This window comes from Rhinatrema bivittatum, chromosome 2 (genome assembly GCF_901001135.1).
Source record: "Rhinatrema bivittatum chromosome 2, aRhiBiv1.1, whole genome shotgun sequence".
Lineage (NCBI taxonomy): Eukaryota > Metazoa > Chordata > Amphibia > Gymnophiona > Rhinatrematidae > Rhinatrema > Rhinatrema bivittatum.
This window is the reverse complement of record NC_042616.1, coordinates 13985319-14006640: the sequence shown is the minus strand read 5'-3', so window position 1 is coordinate 14006640 and position 21322 is coordinate 13985319. Positions and strand designations below refer to the sequence as shown.

The window sequence follows — 21322 nt, the reverse complement described above, 5'->3', positions numbered from 1 at the left end:
CTGCTGGAATTGCTAAAATTCGCCGCAAAATGAGGGGTTTTACTTGATATATTGGCTTAAAACGCTCCGGGGGCAGAGAGCACCGCTAAAAGACACCCGGAATGGGAAGTGATGTCACTTCCTCTCTCAGCTTCTCTCTTAATGGCTCAAGGTAGAGGAGGAAGAAAGAGGAAGAGAGCAAAGCAAGAAGTGCAAGGAAGGGAAAGGCGAGGCTGGGAATTGTGGGAAGTGTAGTCTTAGGGCATGAGTTGTTGCAATTGGCTGATTAATAAAGCAAAGTCCAGTTCCGTTCATAAAAACCAAAATGGGTAACTCTGCAGCCTCTCAGAGAGACTGGGGAGCAGGGGGAGGGGAAAAGAAAGAAGGAGGGGAGAGCAGGGTGAGGAGGCGTAGGAGGGAGGGAGACTGGGAAGGCTCAGGGAGAGGGTAAGGAAGAGAGAGGATGTGAGAGAGAGAGAGCCCCCTCTGACTGCTGCCCTCTGCCTCCCCCGCCCAGCACTGACAGCAGGAGCTGAGGCTGCACACAAGGCTGCAGGATTCAGGATCAGCTGGGACTGCACTCTCAGGAATATTGGGACTGGGAGCTCAGATTCATACATTATACCTGGAAGGAGAGCATCAGCTGATGAGGAAGGAAGCAATCCTGGAGCTAGGACCTGCCCTCAAGATGATGTGGTATCCTCTAGCACTGAGAATAGTTCTCCAGGAGCAGGGACCCAGGAGGGAAGACTGGGAGCTCAGATTCATACATTATACCTGGAAGGAGAGCATCAGCTGATGAGGAAGGAAGCAATCCTGGAGCTAGGGCCTGCCCTCAAGATGATGTGGTATCCTCTAGCACTGAGAATAGTTCTCCAGGAGCAGGGACCCAGGAGGGAAGACTGGGAGCTCAGATTCATACATTATACCTGGAAGGAGAGCATCAGCTGATGAGGAAGGAAGCAATCCTGGAGCTAGGACCTGCCCTCAGGATGATGTGGTATCCTCTAGCACTGAGAATAGTTCTCCAGGAGCACGGGCCCAGGAGGGAAGACTGGGAGCTCAGATTCATACATTATACCTGGAAGGAGAGCATCAGCTTGATGAGGAAGGAAGCAATCCTGGAGCTAGGACCTGCCCTCAAGATGATGTGGTATCCTCTAGCACTGAGAATAGTTCTCCAGGAGCAGGGGCCCAGGAGGGAAGACTGGGAGCTCAGATTCATACATTATACCTGGAAGGAGTGCATCAGCTGATGAGGAAGGAAGCAATCCTGGAGCTAGGACCTGCCCTCAGGATGATGTGGTATCCTCTAGCACTGAGAATAGTTCTCCAGGAGCACGGGCCCAGGAGGGAAGACTGGGAGCTCAGATTTATACTTTATACAATGAGCAGGAGAAACTCTGTAATCCCAGGGTAAAGAGGAGAAACAGCAGCTATTGCAGCAAAATCTGTGGTATCCTGCCATCAGGCCAGAAATGAAACCTGACTAGGGAAGATACGGAACATAAGAACATAAAAATTGCCACACTGGGTCAGGCTGAGGGTGCATCAAGCTCAGTATCCTGCTTCCATTAGTGGTCAATCCAGGTCACAAGTACCGGGCAAGATCCCAACCAGTAAATAGTTCCCGTGCTGCTATCACACATTCAGAAGCAGTGGCTATTCTCTAAGTATACTTGGTTAATAACAATTTCTGGACTTCTTCTCCAGGAGCTTGTCTAAACCTTTTTTAAACCTAGCTATGCTAATTTTCTTAACCACATTCTCTGGCAATGAATTCCACAGCTCAATTGTGCATTAAGTGAAAAAGAATTTTCTCCTATTTGTTTTGAATGTGCTACTTACTAACTGCCCTTGGTCAGGACCATTCCTGTTGCTTCGGTCCTAAATGATGGGCCCTTTCAAAGATTATTTTTCCTCTCAGCTCTTGTAGGCCCAGTTCCTCCAAGATCCAGCCCTCCAAAAAGGTACTCACATTAACCGAATTTTCATCCTCAACGATCCCCACAAATCTGATGTTAGACCTGCGGGCTCTGTTTTCCAAGTTGTCGATCTTGAGCGTTTTCTCCTGCATTTCTCTCTCTAATGACTGCACACGCCTCTCCAGTTGCAAAACATCGTCTTCCACTGTCGACACTTGCCTCTCAACATGACCAAGAAGCGAAGTAATGTCAGATAAAGATGATTTAAGCTCCTCAGTTTGAGAAGATATATGTGACAATCTTTCATCCAACACAGAGGCCACTGCAGCTGTAAGTTTTACAATTAGAGCTGAGTCACATCCTTCTGCAGTTCCAGCTCCCATGCAGTCGGCCATTTTGGGCGAGGCCGGTTTCCCCTTCTCTTTCTCTTGTTTAGCCTGTCGAAGCACCATCCAGCCCAAATTAAGCCAATCAGTTCCTGAATCTTTTGGCACCAAGGTAGAAGAAAATTCAATCAAGTGCGGTGTAGAATTGTACACAAAGGGACAGACGGTACCCGGAGCTCAGCTCAGTGCTGCCGGCTGAGCCCACCACATCATGTGACTCTTAATCATATTTTAATCAAGTTTTTTCACTAGTATGTCCACAGTGGCTTTTGAAGAGAATACTGGCAGGCTGAGGTCAGCTTTGAAATCTGACTCCATCTCCATCTGCTGACAGGGGAGCATAACACATTGGTCCTGAGTCCATCTGTCTACATTAAGAAAAACAAAATCATCAGATAAGGAATTTCTCCAATTTCTTCATTCTTTTTCTGTCTTCGACCATAGAGCTGCCAACTGCGGGGTTTTACATAAGAAATGCCCTTCTGGGTCAGACCACGGTTCCCTCAAGCCCAATATCCTGTTTCCAGAGTGGCCAATCCAAGTCACAAGTACCGGGCAAGTTCCCAAGCATTAGATAGATCACAAGATACTATTGCTTATTAATTACTGTAATAGCAGTTTGTGGATTTAACCTCTAGGAACTTAGCCAAACATTTTTTTTAAACCCAGTAACACTAACTGCTGAAACCAAAACCTCTGGCAATGAATTCCAGAGTTTAACTATGTGGGGAGTGAAAAAGAATTGTCTTTGATTTGTTTTAAATGAGCTAGTTGCTGACTTCATGGAGTGCCCCCTGGTCCTTCTATTGTCTGAGAGAGGAAATAACCAATTTATACTAACTTGTTCAAGACCTTTCTTGATTTTGTAGGCTTTCATATCCTCCCTCAGTCGTCTCTTCTCCAAACTGAACAGCCCTAACCTCTTTAGCCTTTCCTCTTAGGGGAGCCGTTCCATGCCCCTTATTTTGGTCGCTCTTCTCTGCACTTTCTCCAGTGCAGCTGTATCCTTTTTGAGATGCGGTGACCAGAATTGCACACAGTATTCCACATGCAGTCTCACCATGGAGTGATGAGGCATTATGGCATCCTCTGTTTTATTTTCCATTCCTTTCCTAATAATTCCTAACATTCTGTTTGCTTTTTTGATCGCCACAGCACACTGGGCTGTCGATTTCAATGCATTATCCACTATGACGCCTAGATCTCTTTCCTGAGTGGTAACTCCTAAGATAGAAACTAACATTGTGTAACTACAGCTTGGGTTATTTTTCCCTAAATGCATCACTTTGCATTTGTCCATGTTAAATTTCATCTGCCATTTGGAAGCCCAATATTCCAGTCTCGCAAGGTCCTCCTGCAATTCATCACAATCCACTTGAGATTTAACTACTCTACATAATATTGTGTCATCCATAAATTTGATCACCTCACTCGTCATAGCCCTTTCCAGATCATTTATAAATATATTAAAAAGCACAGGTCCAAGTACAGATCTCTGAGGCACTCCACTGTTTACCTTTTTCCACTGTGAAAACTGACCATTTAATCCTACTCTGTTTCTTGTCTTTTAACCAACTTGCAATCCATAAGAGGACATCACCTCCTATCCCATGACCTTTTAGTTTTCTACTTTGTCAAACACCTTCTGGAAATCCAAATACACCACATCTACCGGTTCATCTTTGTCCACATGTTTATTCACCCCTTCAAAAAAATGTAGGAAATTTGTGAGGCAAGACTTCCCTTGGTAAATCCATGTTGGCTGTGTCCCATCAGTTTGTCAATCAGGCCTACCACATCTTCCAGATTCACCATGATTTGGTTCAGTTGATCAGAATCATCACCCATGAAAACCTTCTCCGGAATAGGTCTCTCTTCAACATCCTCTTCAGTAAACCCTGAAGCAAAGAAATCGTTTAATCTTTCCGCGATGGCTTTATCTTCTCTAAGTGCCCCTTTAACCTCTTGATCATCTATGGTCCAACCGACTCCCTTGCAGGCTTCCTGCTTTGCATATATTTTAAAAGATTTTTATTGTGAGTTTTTGCCAACTTCTTTTCACATTTTCTCTTAGCCTGTCTTACAATGTCGTACATTTAATTTGCCAATGCTTATGCTTTATGTTATGGGAGTCTCAGTTTTAGTGGACCCTTGGGCCGACCTGCTGGAGACTGGGAAAGATGGACAATGTCTCTAGAGAGTGGCAGGCCGGGAGGCAGATGTTCAGGCAGGATGCAGATCCTCTTCAGCCTGGAAGCTGGCGCTCCCCCGGGAGGAGCCCGTAGGAGCCCAACCGCTGGGACTTAGGCGGGATATGGGTCAGGACAGGTAACTGGAACCAGACTAGAATAGTAGAGACACTGTGACTGGGCACGGGTTCTGGAACCAGCCGGGAACTGTAACAAGACTCGGGTACTGGAACCAGGCAGGAACTGTAACAGGACTCGGGTACTAGACTAGGTGGCTGCGGCCGGCTTATCAAGGCCACGGCGTCTGATGTCAGGGATTGGGCGGAGTCACCACTGGCGGGAAACCGTCTAGAAAAGCGCCCACGTGGCGCGCGCGCCTAGGAGCAAGGCATCCATGGGAGACCTCGCAGTGGCGCAGCCCCAGCGGGGACGCCGCCAACCAGGCCGCAAACTAGGCCAACGGAAGCGGAAGCAGGTCCAGGAGCCTGGAGGTAAGGGCCTGGCCGTGGTGCTCGCAGCCAGAACAGCAACACTTTATCCTATTTTCTTCTGAAGGATCCTTCTTCCAATTTTTTAATGAAGATCTTTAATAAAAATAGCCTCTTTCACCTCACCATTTAACCATGACAGTAATCGTTTTGCCTTCCTTCCACCTTTCTTAATGCATGGAATACATCTGGTCTGTGCTTCTAGGTTGGTATTTTTTAACAATGTCTATGCCTGTTGCACATTTTGTAACTTTGTAGCTGCACCTTTCAGGTTTTTTCTATTTTTCTCATTTTTCAGTTTCCCTTTTGAAAGTTTAGCGCTAGAGCAGCGGATGAACCTTCTCTTCCCCTTCCACTCAGTTTAAATTTGATCATATTATGATCACTATTGCCAAGCGGCCCCACCACCGTTATCTCTGTCACCAAATCCTGTGCTCCACTGAGAATTAGATCTAAAATTGCTCCCTCCCTAGTCGGTTCCTGAGCCAATTGCTCCATAAAACTGTCTTTTATTCCATCTAGAAAATTTATCTCTCTAGCATGCCCTGATGTTTCACTTACCCAGTCAATACTGCCTGACTTTCTACCTATTTAAAACAAAAGACACAAGCACACTAAATAATATACCCCAAAAGTTTAGTTCCCCCCCAATACTTTTAAGTTTAAAAAATGTCTCCAAGCAGGACTTACTGATTCTTTCCAGCCACCAGCAAGGTGATCCTCTCCTCTCAGTGCTCCCAACTGGATTTAACAGACAATCCAGCTTTATATGGACCTCTACAGTGTCTGGTAAGAACTGACTAGACACTAAAATTCATGCGCCTGTGACACTTCCTGTTTATAGATGGATGTGGGAAGGACAGGGGTTGGGATCTCAGCTAGCACAGCTCTCTGAAACCTTCCTGAGGCCCCTTCCTCACCTCCCCTGCTATGACTGGAAGTGTAGGGAGAACTGGTGGGACCATTGCTCAGTTTTCTCCTCCTCACTGGCAGTAGCTCCCAGCTGCTCTAAATTCTGCATCTCTGGCAGCCCAGCAGTAAAAGTCCTCACTGTCAGCTCCACTGTGTGCTGGGAGGTGAGAGCAGAGAGCTGCTTAATCCACAGGGGAAACAGAGAGGCAGTGGGGGTGGGAATGAGAGGGAAGGGTGTTCCAGATTCAGACTGAGACTAGGATCACTCGCCTTATATTTATTTATTTTTGATTTTTTCTATATCGAGGTTTGGTACAAGCCTTCACTTCGGTTTACATTTGTAACAACCTTTACAGTATAACGTTGTTAGCAGAGATACCAGAATAACTGTCATAATAATGTAAGCAAATAAACAGTATAACGTTAATAACATTGGCACTAAAATAACAGACATAGTAATGTAAACAGAAGATACTAAGTTGAACATCAAAATAACACTAATAACTTGTGGGTGTAATATGTGTTAGTTTGTATGTAGTACATTGAGATCTTGATATGAACAAAAGTGGACAGAACACTGAAATTCAAGTCTTAATGTGATAGAAGTGCGTGTGATTGTGTTGCTGATTCTCGTGTGTCTGTGTAGTTTAACCAATGCCATCTTTGTAGGTTTGTTGAAATATCCATGTTTTTAGTGATTTTTTTAAAAATATTTTTGAATTGTTTTGCATCCTTAGGTATTCTGATAGCGAGTTCCATAGCTGGGGTCCCGCTATTGATAAAGCTTTCTGTCTTGTAGTTGTTTAGTGGATGAGACAGGGGGTATTGCAAATAGAGTTTTGTTTGTGGATCTGGTGTTTCTTTGGGGTTTATGTTGTTGAAGAATGTTCTTTAGGGTGGTGAATTCACTGTTGTGCATTGATTTATGTAGGATTGTTAGTGTTTGTTTGTTTAATTCTTTATTTATTGGATTTTCAAATAATTTTACAAACCAAAATAGTTCATAACCGAAATCTCAGATATTATCACATATCATTTAACATTTAAACATAGGAAAAACATAACTTCTAATATAGAAGCATATATGTGATAATTCTTAATATAACATACAATGATTCGAGTTGAAGGCTTGAAATTAATAGGAAGTAAATTATACACCAGCTTTAAAAGAGAAACAAGATGGTAGCAAAGATAACACCTGTAATTTTATCTATGTATCTGGAGTTGAGGTGGGTTGTCCTTTAAGTTGTATAAACCTTGCCAAATGTTCTGGTGTAAAAAATATATTGCATTCATCCCTTTTTTTTAATCAAACATTTACACGGGAAACGTAGTTGAAAATTATATCCCAAATTTATGGCTTCTTGACGCAAGGTCAGGAAAGCCTTCCTTCTTAGTTGTGTAGCCAAGGCTAAATCAGGAAAAATTTTAACATTTAAGTCATGGTAGATAACCGGGTATTTCCTAAAGTAAACCTTATATTCATAACCTAATTTATTTCAAAAGTTGTAAGTAGAGAAACTAGTAGTGTACCTTTATCAATTACCACTAAATTGGAGTTTTCCAAAAAATTGGTTAAATCTCCTTGAAAAGGAATATTAGATTCTCTACTTCTTGAAACAGGTAAAAAATAACAAGAATTCACCACAGGCATATCTAAATCTGAGAAACCTAGTATCTCTACCATAAACTTTTTCAAAGTAGTGTACGGTGACTCTCCTACAATATGAGGAAAATTTAGGAATCTTAAATTTAAGCTCTTAGAATTATTCTCCAGAGTCTCCATACGCTGCTCAAGCCTCAATCGATCCTTGGCTACTACAGCCTTAAATTCCAAAGTCTTTTCTTCTTTTTTTTCCAATTGGGTTATCCTGCAATTAGTCTCAGTTAGTTTCCCTTCTAAGACTTTTAGTCCTTGATGTTGCTTAAAAGAAGCTTGGCTTAGTTCTATACAAACAGTTTTCATTTCGGATCTAAATCCCACTACTAGGTCCCAGATACCTTCTAGGGTCACTACTGAGGGGCGGGGGTCACCTCTGAATCCGATGCCGACACTGGTCTCTCCCACACCTGCACCAGCAGTATCTGGGGTCGCCGCAGTCGTGCCTTCGATCAGATGAACCAGCTGCTGTGGCGCTCCCGGGTCCCGGGCTTCTTGCATCACGGGAAACCCCTCTGGGGTTGAAGGCGATGTCTTCTCCGGCGTCTCTGATCCAGCTCCCCCATCAGTTCCGCGAGTGACCCCGGAAGCAATGCAATTTCCTGGGTCAGCGATCGCGTCACTTTCATCGCCCCTTCGCTCCGGTGGCCGCCTCAGGTCTGGGCTCAGGGAAACCTCCTCGAAAGGAACCAGAGACTCTCCCAGGTCTCTGCGTCCAGCGGTATCCTCGGTTCCTGGAGTTGCAGGTGAGAGCAGATATCGAAAAATTTCTTGCTGTATCGGTGAGGGTATTATCTCAGACAGGTATACCCTCACCTTTCCTTTTCTTTTAGAAGGCATTTCTCTAAGAAATCTGGAAATTTTTCGGACACTGTCTTCTCAGCATCTACTTCCTGCCACCATCTTAACCGGAAGCCTTCAGCCTCGTGTTTTGTATTCTATCTGTTTTTCGATGGGTAGCCAGTGAAATTCTTTTAGTGTTGGTGTGATGTGGTCACATTTTTTTTGACCGGTTAGAATTATTGTGGTGGTGTTTTGAAGAATTTGAAGTGGGCGTTTTTGGGGAGTCCAATGAGTAGGGCATTGCAGTAGTCAAAGATTGTGAAGATCAGCAATTGTAGAATGGTTCTGAAGTCTGGTGGGTTGAGAAGGGGTTTTAGGCGCTTAAGGATCAATAATTTGTGAAGCCTTCTTTAATTTTCATAGCTATGTGATGTTTGAGGTTCAGTTCAGGGTCAATCCATATTCCTAGATCTTTGAGGTTTTCTTTTGGTTTGATGATGTTATTGGAGAGTTTTTCGGAGTTTTTTTTTTTTCCAAGCAGAATGTATTCTGTTTTGTCCATGTTGAGGCGTAGGCTCATTTGATCTAGGAGGTTCTTTATGTTTTCGAGATAGCTAGCTGCTTGTTTGAGGATATTTTCTAGATTGTTAGATATAAGGATGATTAGTTGTATGTCGTCGGCATACATGAGATATGAGACTCCAAGACTCTATAGTAGTTGGCATAAAGAGAGGAGGTATATATTGAATAGGGTGACAGATAGTGCTGACCCTTGAGGTACTCCTGTTTCAAGAGGGATTGTCTCCGAGTTGATGTTTACCTGGTATAATCTGTTCTGTAGGAAGGAGGTGAACCATTTTAGAGTTATGTCGGTCAGACCTATTTCTTGTAGACATTCAATTAGGCTATTATGATCGACCATGTCGAAGGCCGCATATAGGTCTAGTAGAATTAGTATGAAGCATTGTCTGTTGTCAAAACCTCTTAGGATTGTATCTGATAGCGTTAGTAGAAGGGTTTCCATGCTGCAGTGTTTTCTGAAGCCGTGTTGTGTTGCGTGTGGTATGCTATTTTGCTCTAGGTGTTCATTTAGTTGTTTGAGAACTACCTTTTCTGTTAATTTAGCTAGGAAGGGTAAGTTTGAGATGGGTCTACAGTTGTTTAAATCATTTGGGTCCAGGTTCTTTTTTTTTTAAGATAGGTTTGATAGTGGCTATTTTTAGTTTGACTGGGATTTCCCTTCTTCCAGGGATTTGTTGATGATTGCCGTGATAGTTTATGAGATTCCTTTTATTTATTTATTTTTTTAATTTATAACTTTTATTGGCAACATGTAGACAGCCTGTACAAATTCCACTAGAATGAGTAAACATAATTTATACAGAAACGAATACAGTGAGTTATTATCAACAACATCAACAAGGGCATGTTGCCATAGTATGTATTATTACCCTAACTCCCCCCCGCCCCCATGAGGCGTACAACTATTGTCCTTAGAATATTGTGTAAGGATAACAAAGCATATGCACAGGCAGTAAAGATATGTGGATAGAGACTCGATATCAAGGTCCCGGTATGGGCCCTCAGAGCGCAAGGGGTCACTGGGATCTCTCAAACCACCCTCACTAGTTCAGGACCACAATAGAGCTGGAATGGCACTAGCTACCATCCCCCCATAGTATTGTGCATCCAGCGATCATAGGGCCCCCATATCTTTGAAAAATTATGTACCGACTTATTTTTATATGCAGTGATCCGCCCAAGGCTATGCATATTCCTGACTGCTGCCTGCACCATAAGTATTGTAGGTACCTTCGTGTCTTTCCAATATTGTGCAATGAGGCATCTCGTCGCAGTTACCACGTACTTAATAAAATAATTATGAAACTTATAAGTGTCCTTGAGTTCTTCATTCAGCAATGCTTGAGACGGAGTTAGTTGAACGGTGATTCGTAATATAGTTGTAATCCAATCAGAAATCAAACTCCACAGGTAACGAATCTTGGGGCAAGTCCACCATAAGTGAAAAAATGTTCCTTTTTCCCGACATTGCTTCCAGCACAGTCCTGAAGAACTCGGTCTCATGTGTTGCAGCTGGACTGGGGTAACATACCATCGGAAGAACAATTTGTATCCATTTTCGATATGCTTAGCTGAAATTAAACCTGTTTGCAGGCCGTGAAACACCCGCAGCCAGTCCTCCTTGGTCCAGTCGCACTGTAAATCCAGTTGCCATGCTCGAATATGGGAAGTAGAAAGTGAGAAACTACCACACAATAAACCATATATGTTGGAAATATGTTTATCTACCTTATTTGCATGTCTGCACATGCTTTCAAATGAGGACACCCCTTTTGTTAAATCCTTTTCTACCTGATTACTAATGTAGAAATGTTGAACTTGCAAGTATTTAAACAAATCTGCAGGTGTCAAATTGTGCCGTTCTCGCAACGTCTGAAATGGAAGCAACCCCCCTGGTGCCCACACATGAGCAAGTTGCGAGATACCACTTATAATCCAATGAGAAAAGGCCATAGGATGACCCGCAGGCCTGAATGCATTATAATGAAATAAATGAGTGCTATGAAAGAAAGTTTGTGTACCCACTAAGGTTTTCTTCCATTGTTCCCATATTGACAGAGTTACCTCGACCGTGTCCAGTAACTGCCCTCTCTGGGGCCAGGTATTCCTCTTTTGCCACATAAGCGCGCTAATGGGTAAAGTCCCTATGATCGCTTGCTCCAGCTGTACCCAGGGCTTGCCATTTGTGTTCCTATGCCATTCTACAGCCGCTTTAAGCTGAGCGGCGCCTTGATAGCGGGCTAGATTGGGCATCCCCAAACCTCCCTGTAAACGGGGTAAGTATAGGGTCTGCTTAGCAATTCGCGCTCTCTTGCCTTTCCACAAATATTTATTCAATCGGTTTTGCCATTTATCCAAAAGCTTTACCGGGATCAGAATTGGCAACGTTTGTAAGAGATATAAAAGCAGAGGCATAACATTCATTTTAACCACCGCCAGTCTCCCCAACCAAGAAATGTGGTACCGGTCCCACTCTTCAAGGTCCTTATAGATTTTAGCCAATAAAGGCGGGTAGTTTAGTTGAAACAAGTTATCACACACCCCCAAATATACCCCCAGGTATTTCAATTTTTGCTTGGCCCACTTAAAAGGATATCCTTGTTGAATCTGAACCACCATTTCCGGTGACAGGGATATGTTTAATAATTCGGATTTATCCCAGTTAATAGTGAACCCCGATACAGAGCTAAATTCAGTAATTTCTTTGGTGACTTCCCGTAGCGATTGCAGCGGGTCAGTAATGGTAAACAAGATGTCGTCTGCAAATAAGGAAAGCTTGGACGAGAAGTCACCAACCTGTATCCCAGATATCAACTGGTTATTCCTAATTTTTTGAGCAAAGGGTTCCAAAAAAAGAGCAAACAATAAAGGGGATAGGGGACAACCTTGCCTGGTCCCTCTCTGTATGTCAAAAGGCAAAGAATACCCCCCATTAATTTTGAGACAGGCTGTGGGAGCCTCATAAAGTTTATGTATCCACGTTATGAATCTATCCCCTAAGTGGAATTGGCACAGGGTCCGGAATAAAAAGGGCCAGTGAACATAGTCAAAGGCTTTCTCAGCATCGATAGCCAGGAGAGTCATAGGAATTTGATGGGATCTTGCCCACCACATAGCGTCAACTGCCTTCCTGACATTAATCGGACGCCATGCGACCTGGAATGAAGCCCGACTGATCTGGATGGATCAAGTTGGGGAGAAAGGTATTGAGCCTGTGTGCCAGTATTTTTGCGAGTAATTTCATGTCCAAGTTTATTAAGGAGATGGGGCGGTATGAACCGCATAAAGTAGGGTCACGCCCTGGCTTGGCTAGAAGTGTCACCCCCGCCAAATTCGCCTCTCTGGATAGGGAACCCTGATCTTGCAGTGAGTTAAATAATTTTACCAGAGGGGGAATTAATGTAGTTGCGAATTTTTTGTAAAAAGCGGCCGTAAAGCCGTCCACGCCGGGAGATTTGCCCTGCTTCAAAGCCCCTATGGCCCACAACACCTCCGCTGCTGTGATATCCCGAGTGCTTCCGGAGGTACCCGGGGGAGCTGTGTGGTCGACAAGTAGTGGTCTATCTCTGCTGGGTGAATAGTAGGGTTAGTTGCATAAAGAGCTGAGTAAAATCGCAAAAACCTTTGCCTAATTTCGGTACTGGAAGTAATTATCTTCCCCTGTTCGTCTTTTAACTTTACAATATTGAGTACTGATTGTTTGACCTTTAACTTGCGGGCCAGATATCTTCCAGCCTTATTCCCTCCTTCATAGAATGACTGTTTTGCACGTTCCAATTGGAACGCAACCTGAGCCGCTTCAATTTCCACCAATTGCAATCTTAATTTATCCATTTGTGCCAAAAGTTGGTTATTCCCGGTAGTGGAATGTAAAAGTTCTAGCCTTTGTATCTGCCCAATGATTTCGATCTTATCCCTCTGTTTCTGTTTTTTCACATAAGCTCCTCTGGCAATAAGCAGACCCCTAATCACTGCTTTAAGACAGTCCCACAGCGTGGTTGGGGCCGTTTCTGGCGTATCATTTATTTGTAGGTAATCCTGAATACTCGAATTGAGAAGGTCACAAAAGGCTTCATCTGCCAACAGGCTTTCGTTGAGCTTCCAGTACCGTATGCCCTGATCCATGGCAGAAAAAACTATCTGTAAAGATATTGGACTATGATCTGACCAGGTAGCGGTCCCTATAGTCGGGTTGCTAACATGATTGGAGCAGCTTTTTGTAACCAGCAAATAATCTATTCTAGAATATGTCTTGTGGGCTTTAGAAAAAAAAGTATATCCCCGTCTATTGGGGTGCCAAACCCTCCATGTGTCAATTAAACTGTACCTGCGTAGGAAGCAGTGGAAACTCCGACGATCTTTCTTCTTAGTTTGAGTATTCCCTTGTGAATTATCCAGTCTAGGGTTGGAGGTCAGATTAAAATCTCCCCCAATTATCAAATGACCCTCTGCACATTGATCTATAATCTGAGATAAGCGAGCTAGATAAGGTCCCTGAGCGCTATTGGGAGCATATACGCTTAAAAGAATATTTTTCCCCACCAATAGCAATGATCACCATAAGATATCTACCCTCTGGATCTGAGTAGCATGCTATTTCTTCATACATTAAATCTCTGTGAATTAAGATGCCTACCCCAAGGTACTTATGAGACAGTGGCCTGGCCGCCCAATATTGCTTTGGGTAGTCATTATGTCGAAGTAAGCGTTCATATCTCTTTTTTAAGTGTGTTTCCTGAACCATCCCAATCATAACATTGTGATAAGCCAAGTCAGAAAATAGAGACTGCCTTTTAAGTGGCGAGTTCAGCCCCTTAACATTAAGGGACCAAATATTTATATTCGCCATAACATCTGAACAGTATTTCCTTTAAAATAAACCCCTGAGCCCCAGTGTACAATAATTCGGTCCTGCCAGTTTAGCTGTAATTTTAGATGTACCCTCACACAGAGAAACGGAGCATAATAGCTTTGTCCCACCTCATTTCCCCCCCCTCCTCCCCGCTTTCCCATCCCCTCTGCAGAGTATTCCTCTCTCGAGGACCACTCTGCCTGTGAAAAGGAGGAAACAGTCATACCAACAGTTGCCTTCCACCAGACATCTTACAGAATTTATAAAAATCATCAAGCATAACATTGAGGCTCCCCTTTTTAAATCTCAGGAAAAGCCTCTGAATGAAAACCAGATTGATATAAGTCCAGTAACATGTAATAACATTTAGACCAAATAAGGATACAAGAAGTCATTGTCCCGAGCAGACTAAACTTGAAACTGGTAACTAGAGCGTCCGGAGGACACAGCGCCATGCTCGTGTGGCCTGTTCGGCGCATCCACGACCATAAATTGAAAAAAATAACTGGTAGAGGATTTCTCATCCTGCAGGTTCTCACCCGTGTGGGTCTTTCTCCGGTTGTCGTTGCAACCGTCTGTCTCCCCTGATTACTCTTTGCCACCTAGGCGGTTCATCTTTGCGGGCACTAGGCGGCGGAGGCGCTGGTAATTCTACACAGTCGCGATAGCCCGCCTCTTTTAGAATTTGGGAAGCCTCCACGGGTGTCCTCACCCTATGCGTTGCCCCCTTAACTGTGAAGCTGATCCCGAACGGGAACAGCTAGTGATATCGGATATTTTCTTTTCTAAGAAGTCCTGTTATGGGCTGGAAATCCCTTCTTTTCTTGATTGTAGACGGTGCGAGGTCAATAAAAATCATGAGCTCATGCCCTTGCCATTGCCACATGGTCTGCCTTCGCGCTATGCTTGCGATTTTTTCTTTGAGTCCAAAATCCTGGTAACAAGCTATGATATCTTTAGGCACATTATTGCCCCTTGGGCCCAGCACTCTGTGAGCTCGCACAATTTTGACTGCATCAGCTGGAACTGCGGCCTTGTCCACCTCACCTTCAGCAAGCAGCATGGCGCTTATTTGTACCACTACAGCTGCACAATCAGCATAGTCAGGAAGCTCCGGTATGCCGCGAAAGCGGAGGTTTTGCCGTCGGGACCTATTTTCAAGGTCCTCGACCTTGTCCTGGAGGCGTTCCATCTCACTTTGTAACGTGGTCAGATGCTCTCGGGCTGTTTTTATTCCGTCACTATTGGCTTCAGCTCGTGTCTCCACTTCAAATATGCGCCGTCCATGTTCTGCTATGTCACCTCGAAGCTCCTCAATCGAGGTCTTGATATCCGCAGTGTTGGCCGAAATTTCATTTTTCAGGTCCTCAAACCAACCCCGCATTTCGGACTTGGTTGGGTATTCAATATGTTCCTGCGGCGATTCTGCCCTGCCGACCGCCGGACTCTCATCGGCCGCAGGCACGTCCGCCATGTTAGTTTCCAAAGGCTCTCCTTCCAGCCCAAGTTTGTGGTACGAGTACTTCGTAAAATCAAATGCTTTTCGTCTGGTCGTCATCTGCTACTCTTCCTATAACGTAAAGTTATATTTGACACCTCGTGTGTCCAACTAGGGGGCTTGATGAAAGTAGATGCTGTCGGTCATTGGAGGAGACTCGGGTTTAGGCTGCCATCTGTCTGAATGACGTCACTTCCTCCATGAGATTCCTTTTAGAGTTTGAGTAGGAATTTTGCCAATGTTGTGGCAGGCTGGGTTTAGTGTTTTTAGAAGGGTCTCAGTCTCTTTGGATGAGACTGGTTCGAATTTGGACCATGATGATATGTCTTTGTTGGTTAGATGTATGTTGTGTGTCTTGTTATTATTTAAGTTCTCTTTTATTTTAATTATCTTGTTTTTGAAGAAGTTTGCTAATTCATCACTTAGGTTTTTGTTTTGGTATGCATTATTGTTGCTGTCAGAGGTTAAGTTTTTCATTATGTTGAATAGTGTTTTTGGGTTGAGTATTTTTGTATTTTATTGCTGTAGTATTCACATTTTGTTTTAGATAATATGTTTTTTAGTGTGCCAGGTGTGTGCGATATCTTGCTAGTGTTAGAGGGCATTTATTTTTGCGCCATTCTTTCTCCTTAGGGTTGATTTGGTATCCTTCAGTTGTTTGTTGAACCATGGGTTCAGGGTTTATATTTTTTTTTGTCAGTTTTTTTTGTTCTTTCAGGGTTTATTTTGTTGGCAATATCTGCTGTAATTTGTAGCCATGATTGTGCGGCATTATTGATGTTGGATAGGTCTATGTTCTTTAGCTGGATCTCTAGTTCGTCTATAGGAAATGGAGGTCGGTATTTGAAGGAGGTTTGACTGTTGTTCTTTAGGTTGAGGTATGTGTTGAGTGATGAATGACACAATGGTCTGACCAGGGTATTGGTGAGCAGGAGACAGATGGGTCAGGTGTGAATTTGTCGTTTGTGAAGATGAAGTCGAGGGTGTGGTCTGCTTTGTGTTGAGTCTTTTACTAGCTGTGTGAAGTTGAGGGCAGATAGTACTTCTATCAGGGTTTGGCTGGAATGTGAAAGGGGTGTTTCATCGATATGGAGATTGAAGTCTCCTAGTATAATTGCGGGCTTTTTATGATTTAATTTTGATGTGAGGAATTCTAATAGCGGTGAAATGTCATTGTCAAGTAGTTGGGGAGGGGGGGGCAGTAGATTAGGCATATCGGTAGGTTGTCTGAGTCAAATAATGCTACCTTATAATATTGTGGGAGTCAGTGCGAGGTAAGTTTCATGGCAAAGCATTTGACGATTAACATTAATCCTACCCCTCCCCGTGTGTTTCTTGTTATGGAGAATATATCGTATATGTTGTTTGAAATCTGGTTTAATATTACTTGGTCTGTTTTTTTTAGCCATGTTTCAGTAATGGCAATGAAATCAGGTTTGTGATCTTGAAGGATGTCAGAAATCAGTATGAATTTTTTTGATAGCGACTGGGTAAAACATGTTGAATATTGAGTCTTTGATTTGTATATTTACCAGGTGATGTTTTCTTTCAGTTTGATGTTTTGACATTATGTAATTCATCTGTGATTGTTTGTGGTTAGAGCTGATGTAGGACTCGGGCTTCTTGGATGAGTATCTTGTTCTTATGTAGGCTGTTGTCCTCATGGAGTCTGTCGGGGGTCTTGGCTAGAGTTGGTGTGGCTGCTCGGGTGTGCTGCTCGAAGGGGCACTCAAAGGGGCAGGCCCCTTTGTCGCATGGTGCTTGCAGTTGGGATTTAAACCCGGCGGTTGGGTCACTTGCTTCAACGTCGCTTACCTTGGCAGTCCTTCCGAGGTGGGGAGGCGGATCGCTGAGGTGGGCTGCGGGCGAGAAACGATGCATTGCGGTTCGGTTGGTGCGAGGCCCTTTACCCGGGCGGGTATGCGCCGGCAGCGCAGGGATTGTGGGGCAGCCAGAGAAGAGGTGGAAAAGCGCCTGCAGTTGGGATTTAAATCCAGCAGTCAGGTCGCTTGCGTCAGTGTCACTGACATGGGCGGTCTTTCCGAGGTGAGGAGGCGAATCACTGAGGTGGACTGTGGGCAAGAATCGATGCGGCGCGGTTCGGTCGGTGCGAGGCCGGACGGTTGAGGGTGTGAAGAGTTTCAGTTGATGGGTGGTCGTGGTTGGCTGGTAGTTGTCGATTGTCCAGGCAGTGTGGAAGAGGTAGTGCGGAGGGGCACGGAAAGGGCCCTGGATTGAGGGAGGCTTTAAGTTGCTTACCCAGTGCTTTCTCTGACGTCAGCTGGGGGTGGGCCTCTGGTGTCAGGGTTGGGTCTGGAAGTCAGGTAGACCTCATTCGGTTGCGGAGGGTGCGGGATGTTTTCACAGACCTTGATGGGTCTCAGATGGATGGGTGGCTGGTAGTACAAGTAAGGTCTTGGTTGAAAAGGGACGCTTTGGCATGCGACACCCAGAGCCAGAGGCCTAGAGCTGCTTTAAGGAGTTCCTTCGGTGCTCTGGAGTGTCGTCACGGGGGCGGGGTCAGCTCCTGAGGGGGAGCGGTGCGGCTCCTGGACTAGAGCACTGGTTGCTGGCGTCTCGTTGGAGGCAGTCCGGGGGCCTCGGCTGGTGTGATGTAGCAGGTAGGAGCTCGGCGCGGGCAAGATGGAGGCTTGAGGGCCTGGTGCCATTTAAGGAGCTCCTTCGGTGCTCAGCAGTATTATTTTAGTGACTGACAGGGCTTACACCAGTAACTGACAAGCCTTACCTTAATACTCCTCTCTCTCTCTCTCACACACACATTAAGTTAGAACACCTGAGTGCCAGGTAGGGATTTATTATTAGCTAATAGGAATAATTAGACAAAGGGGATTGGTACAAATAACACTAAAGGGCTGATTGCAATAATCAGAGAAGGTAATCAATCAGAATATACATTAGATAATAGGAATAATAATAATATGGCCTGACATATCTCTTAGGTAAACAGTCCAGTGCAGAGAAGTGCAGGCTGGCAGCTCCTCAGTCCATCGCTCTTCTCCTGCTTGCTTGGGTCAGTCCTTTTATCTATTGCTTTGCTGTGTTACTGGACAGCCACGTAGTAAGAGACACCTTGAAAGTGGATTGTGTCAGAGGTCACCTTATCTTTCTTCCAGCAGAAAGCAATCGTGCCGGGTATTAGGTGTCAGGCACAGTCCTCTGCACCCCTGCATATTTGTAAGTCAGGTTAAGAGGTTCTGAATTGGCCTGGCCCAGAACTGGTTCTCTACAGCCTCTGTTCATTCTCTCTGTTTGCAGCTCTGAGTTCATCAAGAGTGAGATTCAAGCAAAGTAATCCCATAACGGGGGAAACAGAGCAGTGACAGGGAATGGAGGGGAGAGGGAGAGCAACACAGAGGAGGGAGCAGGGCCTGGAGGAGGATAAGAGACAGAGGGGACAGAAGAGGGAGAGAGAAGGGCAGAGAGGACAGATAAGGGAGAGAGATAAAACAGAGCAGAGGAGAGGGAAGAGACAGTGGTGGCACAAGGAACAGACAGAAGAGTGAAAGAGGAGGCAGATTCAGGGGCTGAGGGGTAAATATATGTAAATGCATGCAAATAAGGGGAGGCACCCAGTACACAAGTGTGTAATCCTGGTCTGTGGAAAAGTTGGCAACCTTTGTCTAACCCCCGTCCAAAGCAAAAAAATCTCAGCTGAGCCCTTCATCAGATGCTGACAGGATTTCTGACACATATTTGTATTATGTTTATAAAGCAAAGTTTCATATTCAAAAGTACCCATTTTTACAGGATTGTACTGAGATGGTGGTGCTGGGTTTCATAATGAATGTAATTAACTCAGGGGAGGGTCTATGAAACTGAAGTTATTTTGGGAGAAAGAGGTACAAGGCTGAAGGTTCACTTAGGGTATTTAATACTCTTGTACCAGCGCTGCCCATAGCACAAGGCCCTTAACCCCACACTGGCACCAGCCTGCAAGGGTCAGAAGGTGGAAGTAGCCTCAGGCTGCTCTTGCATGGTCCTGCGAGGGCTGGAAGAAGGTAGAGATGTGCGTGCATTGGTCAGCATGGACTGATGAAGCAGGAGGGTAGGTTATCTAAGAATGCCATTTGGGCAATAATATAGATTAGACACCGAAATAGACCAGATATAACCTTTTAATTGAGTGGAGACAAATATTCATACAGGTGCCCGACTCTGGCCGAGTTTCGCCCCTACTGGGGCTGCCTCAGGGGCTAAAACAATAAATACGCCATATAAATAAACAGACATAAATACATTATAACATGTGATATAATTAAAACATACAATATAATCAAAATAACATTAAAAGGTATCAAAGACTAAAATGCAAATCACTAATTACACTTGATAAAAAACAATTAAAAGATGCTTAGTGAATCAAACTATGAAAAACTGAAAAAAAACAAATAAAACAATATTTGTACCTGTATGTAGAAGTTCTCGTTTTCTATGTCACAAGAATGTGCTTACGATTAAAACTTCAATTATCTAATGATCTGGAAGTTAATAAACACATTAATAATACTTCTGAACATAAATATATAATGAAATGATGATAAAATAACTAATGCTAAACTGTACTCAATAATAAAATACTATCCAACATTAATTCTAATTATTATATGTAACAGATAGAACCTTAAGCAACAGACTTGGATCTCAAAACATCACACTCTTAATTGAGTAAAAATGAATGCGAGCAAATATTTAAAATCTGTACACAAGCATATCATAAAAAACTATCCCCTGATGTAACTTAAAAAACAGGCACGGGCTTATAAGCTACATACAAAATGAAAAGAACATCTCAAACCGATATTATATCAACCAAGAGAAATTTAAAAAAAAAGTGTACGTTATAAATAAATAAATAAAAAGAATTTTGATTTTTCCTTAATCTCCTAATAGTGTCTCACGTAATCTCAGTGCATTTCCATTATTTTTCCTTTTTATTGCTTACAAATACAAATGCAATATATTGTATGCATTCTTATTTCTTTGTTTGTAAAAGAAAGTTATAAATAAATAAATAAATAAAAAGTGTACACTCATAAGGGGAACTGCTATGATATGTAAAAAGCTATTCGAGCATAAATTGTAAACGCGTAATACAACGGATAGGCTCAGCTTATCTGCCATTAATGCACTAGAAGGGTGCAGCTCTGTCAGTCTGCATTATTCTTATGCAACAAGAATTAACAATCATTGCAAAAAAGCTTTACATGATGGATAGCAAAAGTAAAGAAAACCGGTACTTATGCAAATATAATAATAGAGCGTAAAAAAAACGCCACCATCTGAATTTGCTAATGATTTGGCAAAAAAAATGCCTGCTTTAAAATATAAAGACGATCGATTATCGATTATCGATTATGCCGACTCTAACCAAATGCTGGGGCAACAGAACCGCGTTTTCCTGGCAGAGACGCGGTCCCCGTAGGAGCACAATGAAGAGCATAAACTCCTAAATGTTTTACTGAATGGAAAAAAAGCAGATTTATTACTTACTTAGATAAAAGAGCCGTCACGCACAGTCTCCGCTCTGGTTTAGACCAAAATGTGAAGCGGAGAGACTCGTTCGCCATTTAAATAAGTGAAAAACGCGCCAGAACGCTCCGTCAATCAAATTAGGGGCGTGGCTTAGAAAGAACCCGTATGAAAACGCGGCGGCAAATACAGAAAACGATACAAATAACAATAAGTTAAAAACGCGCCAGAACGCTCTGTCAATCAAATTAGGGGCGTGGCTTAGAAAGAACCCGTATGAAAACGCGGCGGCAAATACAGAAAACGATACAAATAACAATAAGTTAAAAACGCGCCAGAACGCTCTGTCAATCAAATTAGGGGCGTGGCTTACAAAGTACCCGTATGAAAACGCGGCGGCAAATACAGAAAACGATACAAATAACAATAAGTTAAAAACGCGCCAGAACGCTCTGTCAATCAAATTAGGGGCGTGGCTTAGAAAGAACCCGTATGAAAACGCTGCGGCAAATACAGAAAATTATACAAATAACAGTTTATTAAATTTAATGATGAAGAACATATTTATGATATTACTA

The 21322-nt window shown here is 43.5% G+C and overlaps 1 long non-coding RNA gene across 1 annotated transcript in view; it reads right to left on the bottom strand.

The window, feature by feature from the left end:
• The window catches only part of LOC115083567, a 29212-nt gene extending 8107 nt beyond the window's left edge, over positions 1–21105 (bottom strand). The window contains exons 1-2 of the long non-coding RNA XR_003854358.1: positions 20766–21105; positions 19682–19753 (exon numbers count right to left, since the gene is read on the bottom strand). This is a non-coding gene — a long non-coding RNA (uncharacterized LOC115083567). The remainder of the gene's footprint in view (positions 1–19681; positions 19754–20765) is intronic.
• Positions 21106–21322: the final 217 nt, after the last annotated feature.